Here is a 22,897-nt window from a genome sequence, read left to right on the forward strand (position 1 = left end):
TAATTCGGTCTCTTTTCTCTACCTCTGTGTCACCCACTTTCTTCATACCTCCTACCCATTTTCTGTGATCATATCATGGTTCCCTATAGTTTCTATGGCCCTTCTTTACCGTTTATTTTTATTCATTTTGGCTTGCATATTTGTGTTCTTTATTCTAATGATACTTTCTTTAACCTACAACTACGTTTACTATACCAGTCTCACCAATGATCACCTCTCTGTTTTTCGTCGTCCTCCATCCATACTTCTCCAAAGTTTCCTTATTTCCTTTGGTTTGTACGATTACAACGTTCATGCTTCCATCACATATGCGTTCCCTGTTTTCTTTGCCCGGTATCAACATCCATTTTTTATAGATTACCCACTTTCTTTGATTTTTCACCTACATGCATTATCAGTCATCTAGATATTCATCCATTTTCTATAATCTTCTTTGATTGTTTTTATCACTATTATTTTCTTTCATTTGGTTCCAACAGGTATTTTCTGACCCTATATGGCAACACATCCTCAGTGAGGCTACTTGTGTACCCCTCTATCTGTTTTCTATGCTCTATCAGTGTCCCTTTGCCATATTTCTATTTTCGTTTACTTCCGGCAATGTCAGCTTATAAGGTTATAAATCCCCTTAATCTCCCCTTTGCCTCCTTGTCACTTCCTCCATTGTAATTACATTTGAAAGATAACAATACCGCCCCCCCCTCCATTCCTCTACTTCACCAAATATCCGTTTTCTATATTTTCCCCTTTATCCGTTTTCTATAGCCATCCCTCTCCGGCGAACTTATACGGTAACCATATCTCAGTTTTCTATATATTTATGACCCGTTTTCTATATTTGTATTATCTGTTTGCTATAACCATCGCTCTGCCATATAACCAAGGGCGGCGCCGTTGCCTCAGGTTGCCGCAGGAGGCGCAGCCGGAGACGTGTGGGAGTCCGCATGACCGCTGACATTGATGGGGTGTTAGCCCCGTTGTAAGAGTCTCCGCTAATGCCTCTCCACACTGCTTACGAAGCCTTAACATGCAACTGTTCCCTTCCCTCTTTTTTCCTTTTTTTTTCCTTTTTTTTTAGGGTGTGCCGTATCAAACACGTCAGTCCTTTCATTATAAAAGTCGTTCTTGGGTATTTGCGTGTGGAAAAGCGGGTATTTTTGGCAAAGGGGAATTTTCGTATGACGGGTCACGAATACATCTTCACACTCTCACTCATAGGCAAGCACGTACTTCTCGCCTTAACGAACGAATTCGTATCGACACGCACAAAGGTAATGAAGTGTTAAGGGGAGCATAGTTTAATCGCTCTGTTAACCAGCCCAACATGCTATGGCGTGGGTGAGTATGTAGCAAGCACTAGACAAACGTCTTCGTGTAGAACATACTAATATGGATAAATAATTAGGCAAGTTACAGGGTGGGCTGAGACTTTATACATTCAGTAGCTAGATACAAGTAGTGTGGATCGTAAATATGAATTTCAGTACTTCAATACATATCTTGTTCTATGTCTCACTCACCACACACACATATCAAAAGTACATCTCCACATACTCACCTCATAGCCACATACACCTGCAAACATCATATACTCATATGCCAACATATACACCAGCGTATTCACACCTGGAAAGCACTTGTCGCCTTTTCGCTCCTTATTTCTCCATCCAGCGAAATGGCAATAGTTATTCTTTTCCCAGGAGAGCCTCGTGCGCCTCCGATGGTTATTCTTTTCCCAGGAGAGCCTCGGGCACCTCCGATGGTTATTCTTTTCCCAGGAGAGCCTCGTGCACCTCCAGCTCTGTGACACCTTTTGTGAAACTCGCGGATGTGTGCAACAGGAAACGAATGCCAGTGCAACACCGGTAGGAAGGAAGAAAAAAAATCTGAATAAAAAAAAAATCTTGTTGCGTACTGGACGATATATGACGAGGAGTAAATGTGTGAAACGAAGATATAACCCACATTTTGCTTTTATGGGGTCCCTCCCGGACACAAATTCTGAGAGAGACAACAAATCCCTTTTTTGTGGTGGGTACACAACGGTAACATCCCTCTGATCTTGCAGTTCTCTGTCTCTCTCTGTCTCTGTCTCTCTCTCTCTCTCTCTCTCTCTCTCTCTCTCTCTCTCTCTCTCTCTCTCTCTCTCTCTCTCTCTCTCTCTCTCTCTCTCTCTCTCTCTCTCTCTCTCTCTCCATACGTGCTAGCCCTGCTTCAAGGCAAAATCTTGGCGTAGATATGGATTCGCTTTCTATTCCTTTCTTTCTCTACGTGCTAATTCTGCTTCGTGTTAATATTTTGGCGTAGGTACTTGTAGGTAGAGATTCTCTCTCTCTCTCTCTCTCTCTCTCTCTCTCTCTCTCTCTCTCTCTCTCTCTCTCTCTCTCTCTCTCTCTCTCTCTCTCTCTCTCTCTCTCTCTCTCTCTCTCTCTCTCTCTCTCTCTCTCTCTCTCTCTTTTTTCTCTCTCTCTCTCTCTGCCCGGATCGCCATTTCTTTTTTTATCTTTCTGCCCCACCCACATGCGGTGTTGCTGGCATTCCCACCACGACCACACAATTCTACCCATCTCACAAATAACACTCGACAACACCTAACTCACACAACTCGTTATTCGTAGCTTTAGATTTTTCCTGCGGTGGGGGATCGGCACTAGTCCTGCCTTTTGGCAAAAAAATCTTGTCTTCATACATCTCTCTTCTTCTTTTTCCTAGCTTTGATTATTCTTATTTCTTTTTTCTTCTATTTTTTCCAACTTTTCTCTAATTTTTTCTATGCCGATTACTACACTATTATCATTCTGATACCCAATCTCCAGGCCATTTACTGTCACGGTGGTAATAATATCCTCTACTACATCTACTATTACTACCACTACTACTACTACTACTACTACTGCTACTTCTCTCACTACTGTGACTCCTTATGTTACAACTGATGCCTCCGTGAACGCTCTCTTTTTTCGCATTACTCCTGCTACAGATCTATCCTCTATTGCTAAAATTAGCCAGCAACAACGGCTAGAACCATTGCGAGAACAACAGTGAAGTTTCTGGCAACAGCTACATCACTATCATTACAACAGACAACAGAACAGTAAGTAATGGTGTCGGTGATAGTTACAAAGGCCACATCATATTTAAGAAGGATACTATTCGTAGCTGATGAAAGAGAGGAACATTTGATACATCAAGTAATGCAGAAGTAAATACAATAGCGATAACAGTTTTCCCTTTTTCGTAATAAGATACAACACGAGAGACATTTTGATGCTGCCACCATCACCACAAATATCACCACCACTGAAACCATCATCACCACTATCACCACACACCCAACACCACTATTCACTCAACCCTTTCCTTAACTGGGTGGCTACGGCGAGGAAGAGGAGTATAGGCAGAAGAGAAAGACATTCTGTAGTGTGTTCAGACGTATGGTGTAGGATCACTGAACTGTGTGAGTGGTTGGTTGAATATGTATGGCTAGGACAGTAGCTACGCATGCCTCCGGTAGACTAAGGGAGCTAACCCTTTCGAAGAATCTCCCTCATTCCTTTCTTCTCTCTCTCACTCGACTATTGCTTCTCCCTCTCTCTCTTTGCCTTGCTTCTCCCTCTCTTTATATATATATATATATATATATATATATATATATATATATATATATATATATATATATATATATATATATATATATATATATATATCTCCCTGTCTCTATTTCTGTCTCTGCCTCTGTCTCTATCTCTTTCACTCCCTCTGTCTCTCTCCCTCCTTCCCCCGCCTTCACTCTGTCTCCAAGCAACACCTTACACCTCCAGCCTGCCCCAGCCACCAGTAGTGCTAACCGAGCAAGCCACATATCAGCCCAATTGAAGGGGCCCTCCACGCTCCAGCAAGACCCCTACTGCGGGCCCTTGACACCGGCCGGGGCCCGGGCTCAGGGCCCGTGAGAGAGACCCTTGTCCGTCGCGGCTGTAGTACATTACACTGGTAGTAATACATTGTGCTACAGGGCTCACAGCGTCAGCAGATTTCCAAATGAGATCGAGTGGGGTGTACTTCGGGTGACTGCGTCTGGGGAAGGGGGTCAGGATTTATCTACATGTTCTTTCCCTTTATCGTTCTCCTGAAGGGTTCCACATACCACATGTGCTACACCAGCCATACGGCTGTGATGCTCCGTATGTACATATATATATGTGTACATATATACATATGTGCATTGACACACTCACATACACTCGCATATATCTACTTGGGCAAGCCATTCTTTATAACATTTTCCTTACGACGACGTTTTCTGGATATGTATACACTTACCATCTTCCTCTTGTCTCTCTGTGGAAGGTTCTTTACGAGACTGATCGTCTTGATCTTATAATCGATTAAAACTACCTCGAACTGGCTTTCCCACATTTCATTTTTTCCCAGCGGCATTTTACATAAGACATCGTAACGAAAGAGGGTTTTTGTAAAAGAGTCCGCCGTGTCCCCCTCGATTTGGTGCGTGTGTGTTATTGTTGGCCCCAGACGCTCGGAGATCCTGAAAACAAAAGAGTGATAGCAATGGCCAGGCTATCTGGGATCAGTCAGTGGCTCTAGGCAAAAAGGGGGGGGGGGGGGTAGAGAGAGAGAGAGGACTCGCTCACCCTCACTGACTTCGATAAGGACCTGTGACTTTAGCGAGACGAGACCTGAAAATTTTTGGAGAAGGAAGGTGGAGGAGTAGGAGGAGGTGGAGACGCCAAGCTAGCAAAGCAGCTACAGAGTTGTGTTTTAGAGAGAGAGAGAGAGAGAGAGAGAGAGAGAGAGAGAGAGAGAGAGAGAGAGAGAGAGAGAGAGAGAGAGAGAGAGAGAGAGAGAGAATTGAACAAGAGATCGAGGCTTCAGACGGACAGCCGCTCAGAAAAGGGTACTCACTCTTGCTGAACGAGGACACACACACCCTTCAGACACAAATGCTTCTCAAGATAGTAACTTCAGTTAAAGAGATCAGTTGCTTCAGGGTTAAAGAGATAAAGCCAACAGCTTCACCTGTAAACAGACTTCAGCCTCCGACCATAACAGAGGGCAAGTAATATTACACAGCATTAGAATGGCTGTTATCTAAGTAAAGCGGCAACAGTAACTCTACGAGACAATAGGCAGTAGAGGCCGACAAGATGTAGATGAGGACATTAATTTCAACAGGTCAAAGATAAGGCCAGGAGATTCCGACAACCCTCCCCCCTCCACACACACACACACACACACACACACACACACACACACACATAAACAAAGAGGGTAACTTTAGATACGAACGTAGACAGCATTTTCAGACACAGAGGAGGAAGGTTTGTTACATATTCTAACATATATATGGTTATTACCCTCATTTCAAATGAACACATTTAGCATTAAGTAGAGGGTTATAAGAGGTATCACCTAAACGCAAGCGAATCAGTTTGGAAAAAACAAAGTACTATGAAATACGCGAGATGTAGAAAAGAGAAAATTTCTTTTATATAAGTGAAAAGAGACATAATTTTCATCAAAAACTAAAAATGATTAACATCCTTAGAGAAATGAAACCTAGCTTCATGCGAAGAGAAAAACAGTAGCTTTAGACAAGAGAAATACAAGAAAAATCAATAATCATTTTGATTTCAAGAACAAGTGGGCGGCCGGTCCGTCACTCAACAAAACAGAGGCTGTTTATGTTAAACACATTGAAGATGATTAAATCCTAAAAGGCACAAGTCATACCTTGGAATTACCTGAAGAAGAATCATATACCGTCTTAAGGAAAAGGAGAATTGATAGGGTGACTGTTCATACATTTCTATACATATATATAAATCGTGCCCTTCGTTTACTACATAAAAATTGTCATACGCTCATTATACATAAATTTCAAAGTTCTTTAGCCATTTCTGGTAATCCTACCCTCTCAACATCCCCAAATGTATGGCCACCTTTATCTTTCCAAAGCCTTCCATTCTACAGTTCCTATAACATCTATAATATCTATAATATCTGTAATATCTATAATATCTATGATATCTGTAATATCTACTAATCTTTATGTTAGACCATCTTAGGTGTTTTCAAACACTTATCTTCCTTTTCTTAAGATACCTGTCGTCCCCTGTTTTCCGCCGCCTTTTTTTTCCACTGTCTAGTCTTACCCATGAATTCTTATTTTCTGGATATACGTCTACTAAACCCCTCCCCAACCCATCGTCCATTGCCCTGCCACCTCTGGTTTCCCCACAGCCTAAAGGCATTTCCTAACTCTTATTTCATCACTGAGTGCAATACTGTTCAGTCCTTATTCCATACAACCTTCGTGTCTAACCAAACCATCTCACCTCCTCTCTCTCTGTTTCTCTCCCTCCCTCCCTCGTATACTTCACCTCTCCTCTCCCTTTACAACTCCTTCACGGTCTGAGTACCGTAAAAGCCTCACTTTCTCTCTTCCCTCTTCTCTCTCTCTCTGTCTCTCTCCTGTCTAATCATCTGGAAAGTCATGAATCACACTAAATCTTGTACCTCAATCACTTGATGCGAGACGCGGGCTTAAGAAAGAGGCCAAGGAGGTTGAAGGCTCACTGACCCATAGCAGCTTAATTAACTTTTTCCTAGATGGCGTGGGGTGCCTACTCGACCAGTGTTTATCATTGGAGGTATATATGCACACACACACACACACACACACACACACACACACACACACACACACACACACACACACACATGTATTCCTGCTTGAACTGGGGCCTTTGGTTTACGTGTATCCTGGATGAAGAAAGTAACTTTTTGTTAATGGTATATTTCTTTGCCAAACAGAGTGAGGATTTTTTTCCTTTTCTTTTCTAAATTTCAGTGATTGGTACGTAAGGCTATGAAGGAAGCAAGGAAACCTGAATGTAAATTGTGTGAGTAATACTTCATAGTCTGTCTGTGTCTGTCTGTTTGTCTGCACACACTCTCTCTCTCTCTCTCTCTCTCTCTCTCTCTCTCTCTCTCTCTCTCTCTCTCTCTCTCTCTCTCTCTCTCTCTCTCTCTCTCTCTCTCTCTCTGTCTTTAAGACACAAGAGAGTGTGTAATGATGATCTCCACCAATGAATTTGTGAGCAAAAACTTTGAAATATTGCAAGAGATAAGAAAAAAAAAAGAAAGAAAGACTCGATTTATATACACTTCCTGACTGATGATATTAAGCAATAAGATGTCAAAAAAAAAAGATGACGTTCAAATTGACATTGACAATTCACTAAGGCATGTCAGTAAACGCGTTGGATTTCGAAGACCCACAAATGACTTTTTTTTTTTCATTTGTTTCCCCCAGGTTAGATCCTTTCCTTATTTTTGTTTCTGCCGCCTTGATGAAAGTCAGTGAAATTTAACGCTATTTGCCTAAGACCAGCTGGGATGACGCTAATGGCGTTATAAGGGAAACCAAGAAATTCTCAAGTCGGTGTTTCCGTGGCGTGAGGGTGTAAGAAAATTAGATGTGGGGAAAAGGGATTCGAAGCAACGACGACCCCCTCCTCCTCACACCTACCCTCCTACCCCTTTCCCCACCCTAAGGGATTCAAAACTCTCCCTTAACAGATACTACTACAAAGAATATCATCTTTTCATAACAGCACCCGTTGTAGATCTAAGGGACAACTACCTGGCACCTAAACATATATACATGTTTCTTTTTTTTTAGACATAGATGGTTTACTTAGGGCAAATACTCACATGGGTTGACTCACAACATGTCCTCCGTTAAGGGCGTAAAGTAAGCCCCGAGTCAGAACAGTGGGTGGGATTCCCTTAGGCTCAAAGAGCAGGGTATTTAATGCTTTGAATATACGATCTGATTACACCACGACCCGTGATGGCATCTATACAGTAATGAAGGAAGCCTCCCGCGCGACCCCTTATCTGCTCAAATAGCTGCCTAAGGTTTGCTCAATGATCTGAGCTTAGATATATTCAATATACGATATACTAAGTCCCAATATACGATATACTAAGTCCCATTCAAGGCGTCTGCGCCAACGAGAGAGGCTGCGCGACCTACCACCTCACTTCAACCGTGCACATGGGCATACGTGGATGATGATGCTGCACGACGGGAAGATAACTCTGATATAAGATTTAATGATGCTGAAGCTTATGATGTCACAGCTTATTCGTGATGGCGTGTGTGTATGAGAGATCTCGTAACATGACCTCATCCAAAGCTTACCGTAAGATTCATTGCCTTCGTTTCATACAATCATTCAAAAAAAACAAAAAAAAAACCAGAGCTTATGTCAGTTTATTATGAATTAATGTTTACGTTACGTTTCATTCGCATCTGCTACGTATACTTTCATTCGTTTGTGTTATATTTTGTATTTCTTTACCAGGGATTTTTTTTTTTTGAGGCTGTCGTGTCTCATTCCTTGGACCCAGGGTGTTTTGTCTTTCCTCTCTGCCTCACCCACACATGGGCTGATGGCATGCAAGTCCACAAACATACAACATAACTCCATCTCACACACGACACTTGACGATACGTCAAACTCACACGAACGACCCGTCCGTTCGCTGTAACTGTGGTGAGCCCTACGCGCTGAAACCTTGTCCTTTCGCAAAGTCTCGTCGTAAGGAGCTGTAAGTAGGTACTCTCTCTCTCTCTCTCTCTCTCTCTCTCTCTCTCTCTCTCTCTCTCTCTCTCTCTCTCTCTCTCTCTCTCTCTCGTCAACCATCTCACCCGCCATCATTCCTCCTTCACATAATCTCTTCCTTGTTTTCGTCTGAACGATGTTCTCGCTTCCGCCTCACCTTCGTCAGGCAGGTGTTCTCGCTGGAGGATTTATCCCCTACTATCTCAAGGGGTGACGCCTCTCGTCTGTCATGTAGGGTGGGGGAAGAAGGCCTTGTGTGTGTGTGTGTGTGTGTGTGTGTGTGTGTGTGTGTGTGTGTGTGTGTGTGTGTGTGTGTGTGTTTGTTTACGAGTGATTACATATGTATATATGATTACCTATTTGTGACTACCTATTTCTGTTGTTCGAGGAGTGGAACTCTACGTTCTAGGTGCCCCATTCTTATGTGTCTGTAATTACCTATTTGTAAATACCTATCTGTAGTGTATGGGGAGGAGCTTTGCACTAGTGGGACCCCATGCTTGTGTGCATACGTGTGTGTGTGTGTGTGTGTGTGTGTGTGTGTGTGTGTGTGTGTGTTTGCACTCTGGTCCCCCAGAGCTCATTAATCTTGTCTCTGTTAATTAGAAGCTTGTTTGATTTAATCTAGTCTTTTAAGCACTCGTACTTTGTTCATCACCATTTAAGTTTTTATCTTTCTCTTTCTTCTTGGTTACTTTTAAGCTTATCTCTGTGTCTCTCTCACGTCTGGGAGACTAACATACGCGTCCTGATAATTCATTGATGTTATTAACTCTGGGGTTATTAACAATGAAGTTATTAAGTCTTAGTCAAGATATGTTATCCAAAGTCTATACGCCTTTCGAACTTAAAAAAAAATCTATAAGGAAACCCCCTTTAATCTTCCAAACCTCACACCCTTTTTGATGATGCTCATAAACTAACCAATGAAGATCATTGACTCTATTCCCTTCTTCTTTTCTCGAAGATCTTCAAGTATTCAAATCCCCCTCGACATATAGAGTTCATCAGAGGTACTGATTACAGAATTACGGCCCCTGGATCTGGAAATCTATAAGAAAAGTCTTTATTTTCACTTAAGGTGAGATAAACCCATCTTTAGATTATACCAATAAATAAATGACTGAAGATTATAACTGATCATCCTTCCTCTGTTCGAAGGCGAAGTTCAGATATTCAAGATATTCTTCTGTCCACTGTACGATATTCATCCTCTGATCCGCAACCAGTACTCACTCATCCCTGCCTCACCATATCCCCTGAATATATAATGCCAATTTAAAATGCTAACCACGCATGCTTAACGACCTTACTCTACCCAATAGTAGCCGGGCGGGCAGGGGAAGGGGTGAGAGAGAGAGAGAGAGAGAGAGAGAGAGAGAGAGAGAGAGAGAGAGAGAGAGAGAGAGAGAGAGAGAGAGAGAGAGAGAGAGAGAGAGAGAGAGAGAGAGATGGGGGACGAGCATGAGGTAGGTAGGGACGCAGGAGGTGTAAGGGAAGGTAGGAAGTGGTAGGGGGTGGCTCCTGCTGGCTAGGAGGAGGAGGAGGAGGAGGAGGGGGAGGGGAATTATATAAACCTTTACGGTTAATGGTTCGACTCCTTCCCCCCCCCCAAACATAATTAATATCGACCTTGTTGTTTGAGCTAGAGTGAGAGGGGTGGAGGTGGGGGTGTGGTGGGTGTTGGGTGGGTGTTGTGAAAGGTACCACAGCAGTTTCACCTTGATCCCCTCCCTACACTGCCCTCGTGGAATGTAGGAGACACGAGAGATATCTCCTCTGGGAGATAGATCTCCTGTGGGTAACATTACCCCCGCAGGAGATACGGGAGATATCTCTGACGAGAGGTAAATATCCTGGAGATAACATTTCTAGGCAGGGGGTATGGGGAGGTTAAAGGAGGCAGATCTTATGGGGATAGATAGCATTTCCATGCATGGCGTACGAAAGATACCTCATATGGGAGGTAGATCTCGTGTGGATACCATTTCCAGGTAGGGGGTAGTAGAGGTATCTTTTAATGGGGGTAATTCTCCTGTGGATACCATTTCCAGGCAAGGGGTTATGTACTTCTTAAGCTAGAGGTATTACCAAGATGGGGGTACATCTTGTAGAAGAAGGATCCTTTATAAGTATCTGAGTAACTAGGGGTACGTTGAAGACAGAAGGAAGAATGGGAGGTGTTCATAGGTGGAAGAGAGTGCATATCGAGAGATAGAAATGGACGAAATGGAAAATATTCATTGTGGAACAGAAGCAGAATATCAGATGTACTTTTGGGGTAAGAGACAGAATAAGAACTGAACATTGAGACTAAGAGGAAGAATAAAGCTCTGCTCACTAAATGAAATAGGAAGAATAAAAAAAGGGGAAGAGTAAAGCTTGCACTTTAAGAAAAAGAGAAAAAATAAGACTTTCACTTTAAGAAAAAGAAAAAATAAGACTTGCACTTTAAGAAAAAGAAAAAATAAGACTAGCACACTTAGAAAAAGAGGGAAAATAAGACGTATACACCGAGTTACTCTAAAGAGGCAAAATAAGTTGTGTAAACTGAAAAAAAAAAATCAAAGGGAGAATATGACATACACAGGGAGGAAGAGAGGCAGAATAATTGATACACATTGAAATAAAAAAAAGGAGATTGAGGTCCGTCGTAACCGGACGCAGTTTTGGAGGAAAGGTAATTATTTATACATGTTTATTATAGAGTTCTGCCAGAAGGATGTCATACGTAATCACAGTTTTGTCCCACCTAAAGAAAACAGGAAAGGTCTCCACAAATTTAGTGTTTATATTTCACTTTCGACCAAATCCTTCCTCCATTTTCTTTACGTTTCACTTACCCATTCGTTTAAAATTATATCATTATGATTTATATTTACTGCTCCCCCTGAGACTGCATATAATCTTAATTTACATACACTTTGATCAGCAATGTAAAACTACGGTATAGTATTATGTCACATCGGAAGTTGTCCATAAGGTCCAAATTTCTTCTTACCTTCCGTGGATTTTTATAGTATTCCTTTCCTGTAATGAAATTCCAGAATCGCTTACCTATAGCGCTATACTTCATGGGTCTCGTCTTTCGTAATACTACAATATACATAACAAGAGTACATATATGACTCCACTTAATCTACTTCTCCCTTTTTAGCATTTCATGCCTCAAGACTATCCATTACGATACCATCTTTGACACTTCTAAGACATTTGAACCTCTTCATTACGTCTATCATCCCATTTGAACCTTTTTAAACCTTTTTAGCTTTGGATCTGAAGCCATTTTGAATGTTTCCCTTTTTTTTTCTTTCCTAACAGCCAATCTTTGATGTCTCTTCGTCTATCATCAGGCCCTCCGAACTAACACTCTCTTCGCTTTCCTTCCGCATATGGCGTCGGCCGACCGACCTCCTCCTCCTCCACACCCCTTGCGAGTCAAAATCTCCTGCAGGGGAATCTAGTTACTCCTTCTCCACCCCTCTCTCTCTCTCTCTCTCTCTCTCTCTCTCTCTCTCTCTCTCTCTCTCTCTCTCTCTCTCTCTCTCTCTCTCTCTCTCTCCACGTCTTGGAAACCCTCCAGGACACGAGTTAAAACCACTCAAACAATTAATTCCTGCACATAATGTCACCTAATAATCAATGAGCCAAATGGGTAGAAAGGCCCTGAATTACGGAAGGTTAAACCCTTCGCTGTTTGGCATTTGGGAGCCCATCGTGCCAAGAGAGGGGGGGTGGGGGTGGGGGGAGGACTAACGAAACTCCACTTTACTTGATTAACAGATTATTTTTGTGAGGCCACGTGTAATGCCCAGAACAGATACGGAGGCAGGAGAGAGAGAGAGAGAGAGAGAGAGAGAGAGAGAGAGAGAGAGAGAGAGAGAGAGAGAGAGAGAGAGAGAGAGAGAGAGAGAGAGAGAGAGAGAGAGAGAGGGAGGGGTGGTCTGAGATATCTGCTTCCTCACCCTAGAAGAAGAAGAAGGAAAAAAAAAGAAAAAAGGCGAGTGGCCAGAAAGACGACGTCCTCTACTCGCCGCTAGACGCCACCACTTTGGGTTGCTGCCCCCCCTTACCACCTAATGCCCAAAGAGTCTCTCTGGGTTTTTATACCGGGTGCTGCGAGGCTGGTTTAGCGGTGCTGTGGTTTATGTGGAAGTCTTAACTAAGCGGCGGCGAGAAGCCAGGCCACATCGCCTTCATAATCCCGGAGCTGAGGCCCGCGGTGGTGCGAGGGGAACTCGATACTTCCTCCTTGGGGATTGGAGAGGGAGGAAGGTCTTACGTACAGGTAGAGAGTGTGGGGTTCCCGAAGAGATGAAGGTGAGGTGAGGGAGGTAGATAGAGAGAGGTGAGTGAGGGAAAGGAAAAGGGTAAGAGGGGTATATAAGGAGGCAACGGGAGAAGATGAGGTGAAAGGTAGGTAAGTAGGTAGATGAAGAGAGTAAGGGGAGGAGGGTAGTAGTAAGTCAAGAAATCTAACGTCGTGAGAGGAGGTGGTAGGAAAGTGAGGAGAAAGGATAAGATGGCAATAAGCAAATAAAATAGAGATATGGAAAGATGGGGGAGAAGTGAGAAGAAATGATTAAAAAAGATATAGGCAAATGAAGAAGAAAGAGTACTGTAAAGTAGATGTGAAAGAGGTAAGGATGTAGATAAATGATAGCAGAAGTGTAAAGAAGCAGAGATAAAAGGGATTAGGGTAGGAATGTAAGGGGAGAAGGGTAAGTAGGCGGGGAAGAGGGTTGTCAAGGTCAGAGGGAGAAGATCCTGTTGGGTAACGAGTGAAGAAGAAACTGGACCGAGAACAGATGAATGTAGTTATGATAACATTACGATAGTTATGACGTAGGAGGGATTGAGGCAACGGGGGAGATTACAGTATGGCTGCATTAGTAACGATAGTCCCTGGCTGAAGCTATGGTGGGTAATGGCGTTGTGGTGTCGCCAAGTTACTATATTATGATGGTGTTGGCTGATGTGGCGCTGTGGCAGGAACTGCTGTGGTTAATGGTGCCGTGGCTGTTGAGGTGGTTTTGGTTATGGCCCCGGTGATGGAGGAGATGTTTTTGGCACTGGCCTTAACTGGAGGACAAGAAGAGAAATGTGGCGACACCGGTAAGAGAGAGAGGGAGAAAAAAAAAGATAGATATTCATGTTGGCAATTGCTGTAGTGGGCGGAGGGAGAGAGAGAGAGAGAGAGAGAGAGAGAGAGAGAGAGAGAGAGAGAGAGAGAGAGAGAGAGAGAGTAAAGACCCTCTGGCAACCACGATGGAAGGGGATCGCTTATTGTAACGAGAAGAAACATCTTGCTACAGACGCTTGAGGAGGTGTAAGAGTCTACATTAGTTGTCGAAGCGAGAAGCCATGTTGGCATGGGCTATTGTAGCTAGAGCGTTTGAAGTGTACGTGTGCGTGTGTGTGTGTGTGTGTGTCTGTCTGTCTGTGTTTGTTTGAGAGAGACATGGTGTCACCAAAGGTCTTAAGGGGGAGGAGAGAGAATGCCGTTACTGATGACCCCTGATGGATGTATAAGTAGTAGTGATGGCAGATTCACTGTTGGCAGCGGCTATTATAGCCCAAGCGTTTGAAGTAGATGTTTCCTTGGAGAGAAACGGTGTCACTGAAGGTCTTAGGGGAAGGGAAAGAGAATTGTTGTCATTGAGGATCCACTAGGGATGCCAGTAGCGGAGATGATGATGGGCTTTATGAAAGGGGAAACGTAGAGGAACACAGCACCAGGGGAAGACTCTAAGCAATCACTTGAGGATACTTGCTATGTGAAGGGGGTTCTCATCGAAGATGATGGAGGTTGAAGCAGTGATAATATCATGTTCTGAGATGCCAGCAAGAGATGTATTAGATGGTAGTTAGAGACGTTTTCCTTTTTTTCCCCCCCTGGATGTGCCTTCAAGTTACTTTGCATTTTTTCCCCTTTCTACTTCTTTCTTAACGATGGTAGTCGAGTAGTGCTCTTGGGAGGGGCTGTTTCGCTGGCTTCTACATACAGTCAACTTTTTCTTTTTTTGCGCGCGCGACTTTTTTCGAATCAAAATCAAATTCAGTTGGCTGTATTGTTCGGGTTTTGATATGTTCTTATCATTGTTCTTCTTATCATTACCAAAGACGTTATATCATGGTTGTAATCATGATGATTATTATCAGTATCATCATTTGTATCACTAAATCATTCTTCTTCTTATCATTATCATAATTGTTATTATCATTCTATTATTATCATTATTATTATTATCATTATTATTATTATTATTATTATTATTATTATTATTATTATTATCATTATTAGTATTATTATTATTAGTAGTATTATTATTATTATCATTATTATTATTATTATTATTATTATTATTATTATTATTATTATTATTATTATCATTATTATTATAATTATCATTAATATTATTATTATCATTATTATTATTATTATTATTATTATTATTATTATTATTATTACTATTATTAATATTATTATTATTATCATTATTACCATTGTCATTATCATTATCATTATCATTATCAGTACATGATCATTCTTATTATTGTTACTATTATCATTATTAGTAGTTGTGATGTGGTAGTTGTGGTAGTAATAGTAGTAGTAGCTGCATCACGTTTATATATTAATAATTATCACTACTATGATAATCAACATCATAACCACATTCAATAATCAGGTTGGGCTCTCTGGCTTATGTAAATGAGCCCACACGATGCCCCTAGAGAGGGAGACACACGCCGGAGGCCTGGCCCTAACTAAACATAGCCTCTTAGACTGTAGCCAACCTTAACCCAGGATAGCCTGCGGGTGGTGTCCATATGTAGCTTTGCGGCCGAGACAGAGTCCTTGGGGTACCTTTGCTTAGACTGTCCGCAAAGACGAGGAAGGCAAAAACCCTGAAGGGACACTTTGAACTTCGGTTCCTTCTTAGCTTTCGTCATTTCTATTCTTGCTGGTAGGTAGGTAGGCAGAGCCGGGGGTGTGGAAAAGAGGGAAAGAGGCGGGTCAGACGAGGTAAAATGGCGTACTTGGCAAGGATTCTCCGCGTTTATTGATCTCGGTTGGCAATTATTAATAGCGTATAACTCATTCCTGGTGTGGGTAGGCTCGATGAGAGACCCCCTCTCCTACATGTCTACATTAGTTCCTAGTATGGGAAAGGTTTTATGAGAACTCTTGTGTCTACTGAGTTGCTTCACCAATGATGGTGGTCTTCGTCTTTTAGTAAAAGGTATTCTTTATTCTATTCCATTATATCTCTATTTGATAATTGCCCTTCTCATTAGCGAAATGAATATTCATAATGGGATATTCGTTTTTATATAAGATTTTAATATGCTACGAATATTTAATCATCTTCATTTCCTTATTATTAATACCATTAGTAACTCTGTGATTCTATACTCTGTTTAAAAATGGACCTACGGAATATATACCACACAATTTCTGGCAACTCATCCCTAACATTGGATAATCCATTTAATACAATTTACGATGGCTAAATCTTAGCGAAAATTGCGTGAGTTTAGCGTAATTAACTCCCAGTAGATCAATACACGGCTTAATTTATGGGAGGTAATAATGGTCAGGAATAATTTGGAAAAGAAAATGGAAAGAGAAAACAAGTTTATGGTAAAAAAAAATCTGTCCTGGAATTAGGAAGATGCTTTTATTTGACTCTAACATTCTATTATGATAATGGTGTAAAATAATGATGCTTTTGAATGTAATCAGATATTATTGATATTTAGTTTCTTACTAAAGTAATTCGTTTGGTTACATTCACACTGGTGTTATGCTTGCAATTTGATGGTAAGTGTATATGTACGTGTCATGAAGTATATATATAAAACAAATCACACTATAACCGCAGGTGTAGCAATGTATATATATACAGATATACAAATTATTGTGTACGTATGCAAAAATCACACTCCCTCCCTCTCGCTCTCTCTCCCCTCCCTGGAAAAATTCATAAAATTAAAAAACTTACCCAGAAAAATTCATGAAATTGAAATGAAAGACTTACCGAATAATATCAGTTATTTTCTTCTTGTTAGCATCATGATAATTGATATTATGGTATAATGCTTTTTTAAAATCCATTACCTCAACTGGAAGCTTAATTACAAGAAATGTTACGCACCGGACCCGTGCCATAAAGAACAGGAGAGAGGAACAAAAGGTGTTTCCATCAAACCTGCGAACAATGAGACCTCCAACACCGCGTGTTGATTTACGAAGACAGCTGGGGGTGGGCCGCACCTAACCAGAGGCGGGAGTGCGCCAAACACCCAACAACCTTCCCCTCCTCTGCCCCTTTCTCCTCCTCCTCCTCCTTCCCTCCTTTCTACCCACCCAACCACCCACCCACACACACACACACACACCAACACCAACACACACACACATACAAACACACACAAGACTGACCGAGAAGCCTTTTTCCCTCTCCTTACAGTGAATGCAAGCGTGACTGGTTCATTCTTACTGGGGGACAGAGTGATGGATAGACTGATAGAGAGAGAGAGAGAGAGAGAGAGAGAGAGAGAGAGAGAGAGAGAGAGAGAGAGAGAGAGAGAGAGCACTTATACAAAACGACGGGATTTTGCCAATAAGGAGGCTAGTGCAGAGAGAGAGAGAGAGAGAGAGAGAGAGAGAGAGACTCGAGTGTTGAGAGGCCAGGCAGCCATCTTGACCAGTTGTTCAGCATGTGAACTCTCGTAATGACACAGTCATTACTGAATCGTAATAGGTATAAGAGTCAGATGTGAATTTTCAGAACGACTTCACTAATTTGACTTGTTCCGTATCTGGACCACGGAGGTGATTACCTCTGGTTAATGACCAAAAGATAAGAGAGAAGGTTTTTAAAGATAGGAACAAATTGAGTCATCTGTTTCTTTAAGGTGAAGCTCGGGTTAATGTTGATATGAGAGGCTAATGCCTTCAAAAAAGAAAAGGTCTTAAGATTCAAGTGCCATTTCTCTCTCTCTCTCTCTCTCTCTCTCTCTCTCTCTCTCTCTCTCTCTCTCTCTCTCTCTCTCTCTCTCTCTCTCTCTCTCTCTCTCTCTCTCTCTCTCTCTCTTAGCCATAACCAGATGGCCATAATGGGGGAAAAACAAAGACTTAGATAACTGACTGACTTGATAATCAACCTCTTCTGTTTAGATAGTTGACCTCCTTTGCTTAGATAACTGACCTGTCTTTGTTTACATAACTGACTTCCTTTACTTAGACAAATGATCTCTTTTACTCAAATAATGGCCCTCATTTACTTAAATATTTCACCTCCTTTGCATATAAAATTCAGCTCCTTTGTCTCTTCCTAAAGTCATTGTGATATCGTAATTCTACTCCGTACTATAATGGTCAACTGAAATTATATGTATATATATATATATATATATATATATATATATATATATATATATATATATATATATATATATATATATATATATATATATATATATATATATATATATATATATATATATATATATATGTATATATATTACAACACCTACAACACATTCGTATCCAGTAGGTCTTACTCTCTCTGAGCAAAGAGACCACATCTCACAACCATTTGTGAATAGAATAACTGAAATGAAAGTTTTATAAGCAATTGTGTACAGAAAAAGGATTAGGTCATTAGCATAGAAAGAGAATCTATTGATCTATGTTCAGCAGAGGATAAACAGATAAGCAAATAAGCCACAGAGGCGTCAATGAGAGAGGGAGAGAGAGTGAGAGAGGGCGCGCCTTCTGCCAACAGATCAAGAAAGAAACGTACACAGACTAGCAGGTACATAATTATATTGACTTTCAAGTCCCCACGAATTTCCACTCCCGAACACCAACAGTCACACCACGTAAATTTACGACGAGATTCCTTTGCTTCCGTCACCTGCTAGGTGCGGTAAAGAGACGGGGTGTGCCACGAGAGCCAAATTCGCGCGAGGAAGAAAAACGCGTTTCCACAACAAATCTAACATTATCTCAAAGATTTATTCTCCAACAAGGCTGCCACACGTTGCTCGGGTATGTGACGGCCTCAGACGCTCCCCGGGGCGTGACTCCGGCTGATAAAAATGTGCTTTAGTTAGCTGTTAGGTGACAGTCTAAAGGCTCAACTTAATTACAAAAGTATCACATTTTGGGTGCCCAGTCCAGGGGCAAAATACATGGACCCTCGGTTTCACTAGGGAGTCTGCATGTATGGTGCTCACTGCACCTTTTGAGGGGGTTAAGACGATGTGGTCAGTTTCACCATGAGCTCTCCAAGGAATTAGAACAAGTGTGAGGGCAAAATACATAGGCGCTTAGTTTCACAAGCTAGTCTCAAGGTACTCGACTCCATATGAGCTTCAAGGCGGATAATACTGTGTATGTGCTTCATTTAGCTCTTAATTAAATGCAGGAACAGTCAAATCATGTTTTATTTAGTGGTTCAGAGATTCTTGGACTGATTCTGAAACGTATGTGTTTCGTTCAACCTATGAATAACCACAATGGCAGTTGTTTGAAGCCGCTTCTTTCATTGGTTCAGAGCACTTGGACTGTTGGTTTAAAGCGTGAATGTTTAGTTCAGCTCATGATTAACCACAACGACAGTTGTTTTGAAGCTTCGCTCAGTGGTTCAAAGTTCTTGCATACATATCTAAAGCTCCGGGGATTTATCTTCGAAGCACTGCAGCTGCCAAAGTGGGATCAAGATTAACCGCTGAGATGAACAATATCCATTTCTTATCTTTTATGGAGTATAGACTTGTATGGCTAAGCTTTTAATATGGTATTATTATAAGAGGTGGGTAAACATGTGCAGAACTGTTTTGAAAATATAGAAATAACCATAGCAACGAGAACTCATAGATGTCGAAAAGCCGGAAATATAGATATAAGATGAACGTATAGAAATAAGAAGTTACAGAAACATTGAAAATATAGAAATAATAGAAAGCTACAGAATAAAGGGGAAATCATAGAGATGATGAAAGTTATGGAAACGATACAGATCTATAGATAGGAAAAGAACTTATAGAAAAGCTGAGAATCATAGATGTAATATAGAGACAATATGAATCTATAGAAATAAGGAGAACTTTAATGAAATAGTTGAAATTATAGAAATAAGGTTAATCTATGGAACTGATTGTGATAATGATGATTGTGAGGATATATAGGTGAGGTGATGATGGTGAAGAAAATGATGGTGATGAAGGTGAAGAAAATGATGATGATGATGCTGTGAGAGAATTGAATGGTGTTGGTGATGATGATGATGATGGTGAAGAAAATGGTGATGACGATGATGCTGTGGGAGAATTGAATGGTGGTGGTGATGATGATGATGGTGAAGAAAATGGCTGTGATCATGATACTGTCGAATGAGAAAAATGGAGGAGGTAAAGTTGTATCATTGATAATCTGCTATACAGATTAAGTGTCGATATGGGCACAGGCACAAATAAACTCAAGGACACACACACACACACACACACACACACACACACACACACACACACACTGTACAAACACACTCCCAACATACCCTAGCCCTTCCAACACTCCCACACACCGTACGCACCCCGTCACCACACCTACATCCGGGGATACACAGGACCCCACTAGGAGGAGGTGGCCAGAGCCAGCGCGACCACTGCCACCAACAGGGTGTTAGATCAGAGCACGGCAAGCAACGCATTAGAATTATAGCCTCTTAAATTCCGTTTTGTTGTTGGGAGTGAGCTCGTCCATCGCGCCTGTCGGATTGTAAGGTTTAATTTAGCTGAGAGCGTCCGACTAATGTGTTTAATTTGGCTAGAAGCATCGGGGTTGAGGTTTATTGGCGGGCCTGAACTAAACCAAGGGTGTCCGAGAGTCGTCCTAAAAGGGGGGTTGGGGATGGGGGAGGGGTAAGGGAGATGGCGTGAAGGTGATAAGGGGAAGGGCGGAGGGGGAGGGAAAGGATGGTTAAGAAGCCACTAGGTTAAAAGGGAGTGGGGAGAGGGAAAGGGTAGAGGAAGGGAGGGTTTGTGGGGAGTGACGTGAGGAAGGTGATATGAGGGAGGAAAAAAAAGAAACATATGAGGGTGAAGAGTAATGCTGGTAGATCTTGGGTAGAACCCGCCTGGTTTATATAGCGCCGTGGTTTATCTAGATCAGAGGTTTATTTCTTATAGTGGTTTATCTTCTGCCGGGGAAGGAGCCAAGGGCCTCTCCATTCTTTCTGGGTCAAGCAAAGAAAAAAAAAGGGGGGGGGTCCTAAGGTTTCGTTGGAGCGAACAGATATATATCCTTACATGAGGCTTCGAAACGCTGTTTCGTAAGTCTAAAAAAGAAAAAAAGTTTACACCAAGATGCAGAGGGCATGGTAGGAAATAACTTTTATCTATTTTTTGTTGCCGCAAATTCACAGTGGATGGGATCCGAAAATAAGCTAAAAATTGGGAAGTATTTTCTTCGGTTTCATTGCGATGCAATTGAATATGAGGAAGCATTTTCCTTAGCTTCATTATGATACATTTTAAGATGAGGAAGTATTTTCTTTAGCTTCATTATGATACATTTTAAGATGAGGAAGAATTTTCTTCATCTTTATTATGATACATTTTAAGATGAGGAATCTTTCTCTTTAGCTTTATTATGATACATTTAAAGATGAGGAAGTATTCTCTTTAGCTTCATTATGATACAGTTAAAGATGAGGAAGTATTCTCTTTAGCTTCATTATGATACAGTTAAAGATGAGGAAGCTTACTCTGGTTTGTGTAAGATGCATTTTAAGATGGCGAGACATTCCTCAGCTTCAGTAAGATGAATGAATAGATTAAGGTGTCTTTCAGTGTGATACCAACAGAGATAGCCAATCATTTACTTACGTTTGAGGGAGATACCGCCAAAGATAGGGCGAGACTCTTATCAGAACTGATAAGACAGATGATGAATATGGATTCAGTCTCACGTTTTATATCGCGTATTCCTCGTCCTCACCAAATCAGACGCGAGGTGTAAACACTATTCAGTAAACCCGAATTATTCACGTAAAACTGCCTTTCATAATTCACACGTTTGGAATTAAGGCCAGAGCTTCATAATTAGAATTATTTGATTGATATATCATAGAAAGAGTTATCAATGTGTCGTTTGTTTCATATATATATATATATATATATATATATATATATATATATATATATATATATATATATATATATATATATATATATATATATGAAAGTATAGGCAAGTATATGGAATAGGAATAAAGTAGAAATTATGCCCAGGTTAATAATGCCTAAACCCTTTGTGATATTGCGGCTAATTCAATGCAAAGCTCCGTAATGATTATTTCCTTTTAATTAGGTGTCATTTTGGACCCTTTCAAAATAATTAAGGAAAAAAATTAAAATTTCATTAATATCTGAGGAGATTTAGATGCGAGAACTCCTGCAGGATTACATTAAATTAATTATTTTCTCCAGCAGCTGTTATTAAAAGCAGGCTTAATTACTGCAAGAAAAAAGAAAAAATAGATGATGCCCAAAATTCGATTTATCCGCTGGTTTTGAATATATGTGTGTTAATCTCCACTCTCCCATCCGCCTAATGGGGTGCAATTTTCCTAGATGAGTTGGATTAATTAGGTTTAATTTGTCTAGAAGCTTGGAAATGAGCCTCGAAGATTTCTTAGGAATGAAAGAAGAAGAGAAGTTTAGAAAATTTTTCTGATATTATAACTTCTCTGATATTAAGGTCATTTGGACCTCATCAGCTAGTTCCATCCACCTCCTCTTCTTCTTCCTCCTCTTCCTCTTCTTCCCTCTTCTTCTTCTTGTTCTTCTTCGCCCTAACACCTGCAAACGGAGGTAGATAAACCCGGAAGATGAAGTAGAAGTAGTAGAATAGGAAAAACAAAAGGTCTTTTTCTTTTCTCTTTTTTTTTGCAGAATTATAGAGACACTTCTCTTCAATAACAACAGCCCCGCCTCTAACAGTAACAGTTTCGCGATAATCCCGGGCGCGAAGTGCAACAGCGCGTAAATTTGTGGCGATCCGCGAAATGACGCATTGTGGTGGCGGTGGTGGTGGGGAGGAGGGGACTTGAAGCTCGTACGAAATGTGAGGAATAATTTCGCCGGGGGAGTGTGTGTGGGGGGGACAACCCCACCCATCCACTTGTAATATTTCTTGCTTATTAAGGGTGTCGCGCGGTGTATGT

The sequence above is a fragment of the Panulirus ornatus genome, chromosome 22, assembly GCF_036320965.1.
Source record: "Panulirus ornatus isolate Po-2019 chromosome 22, ASM3632096v1, whole genome shotgun sequence".
Taxonomy (NCBI): domain Eukaryota; kingdom Metazoa; phylum Arthropoda; class Malacostraca; order Decapoda; family Palinuridae; genus Panulirus; species Panulirus ornatus.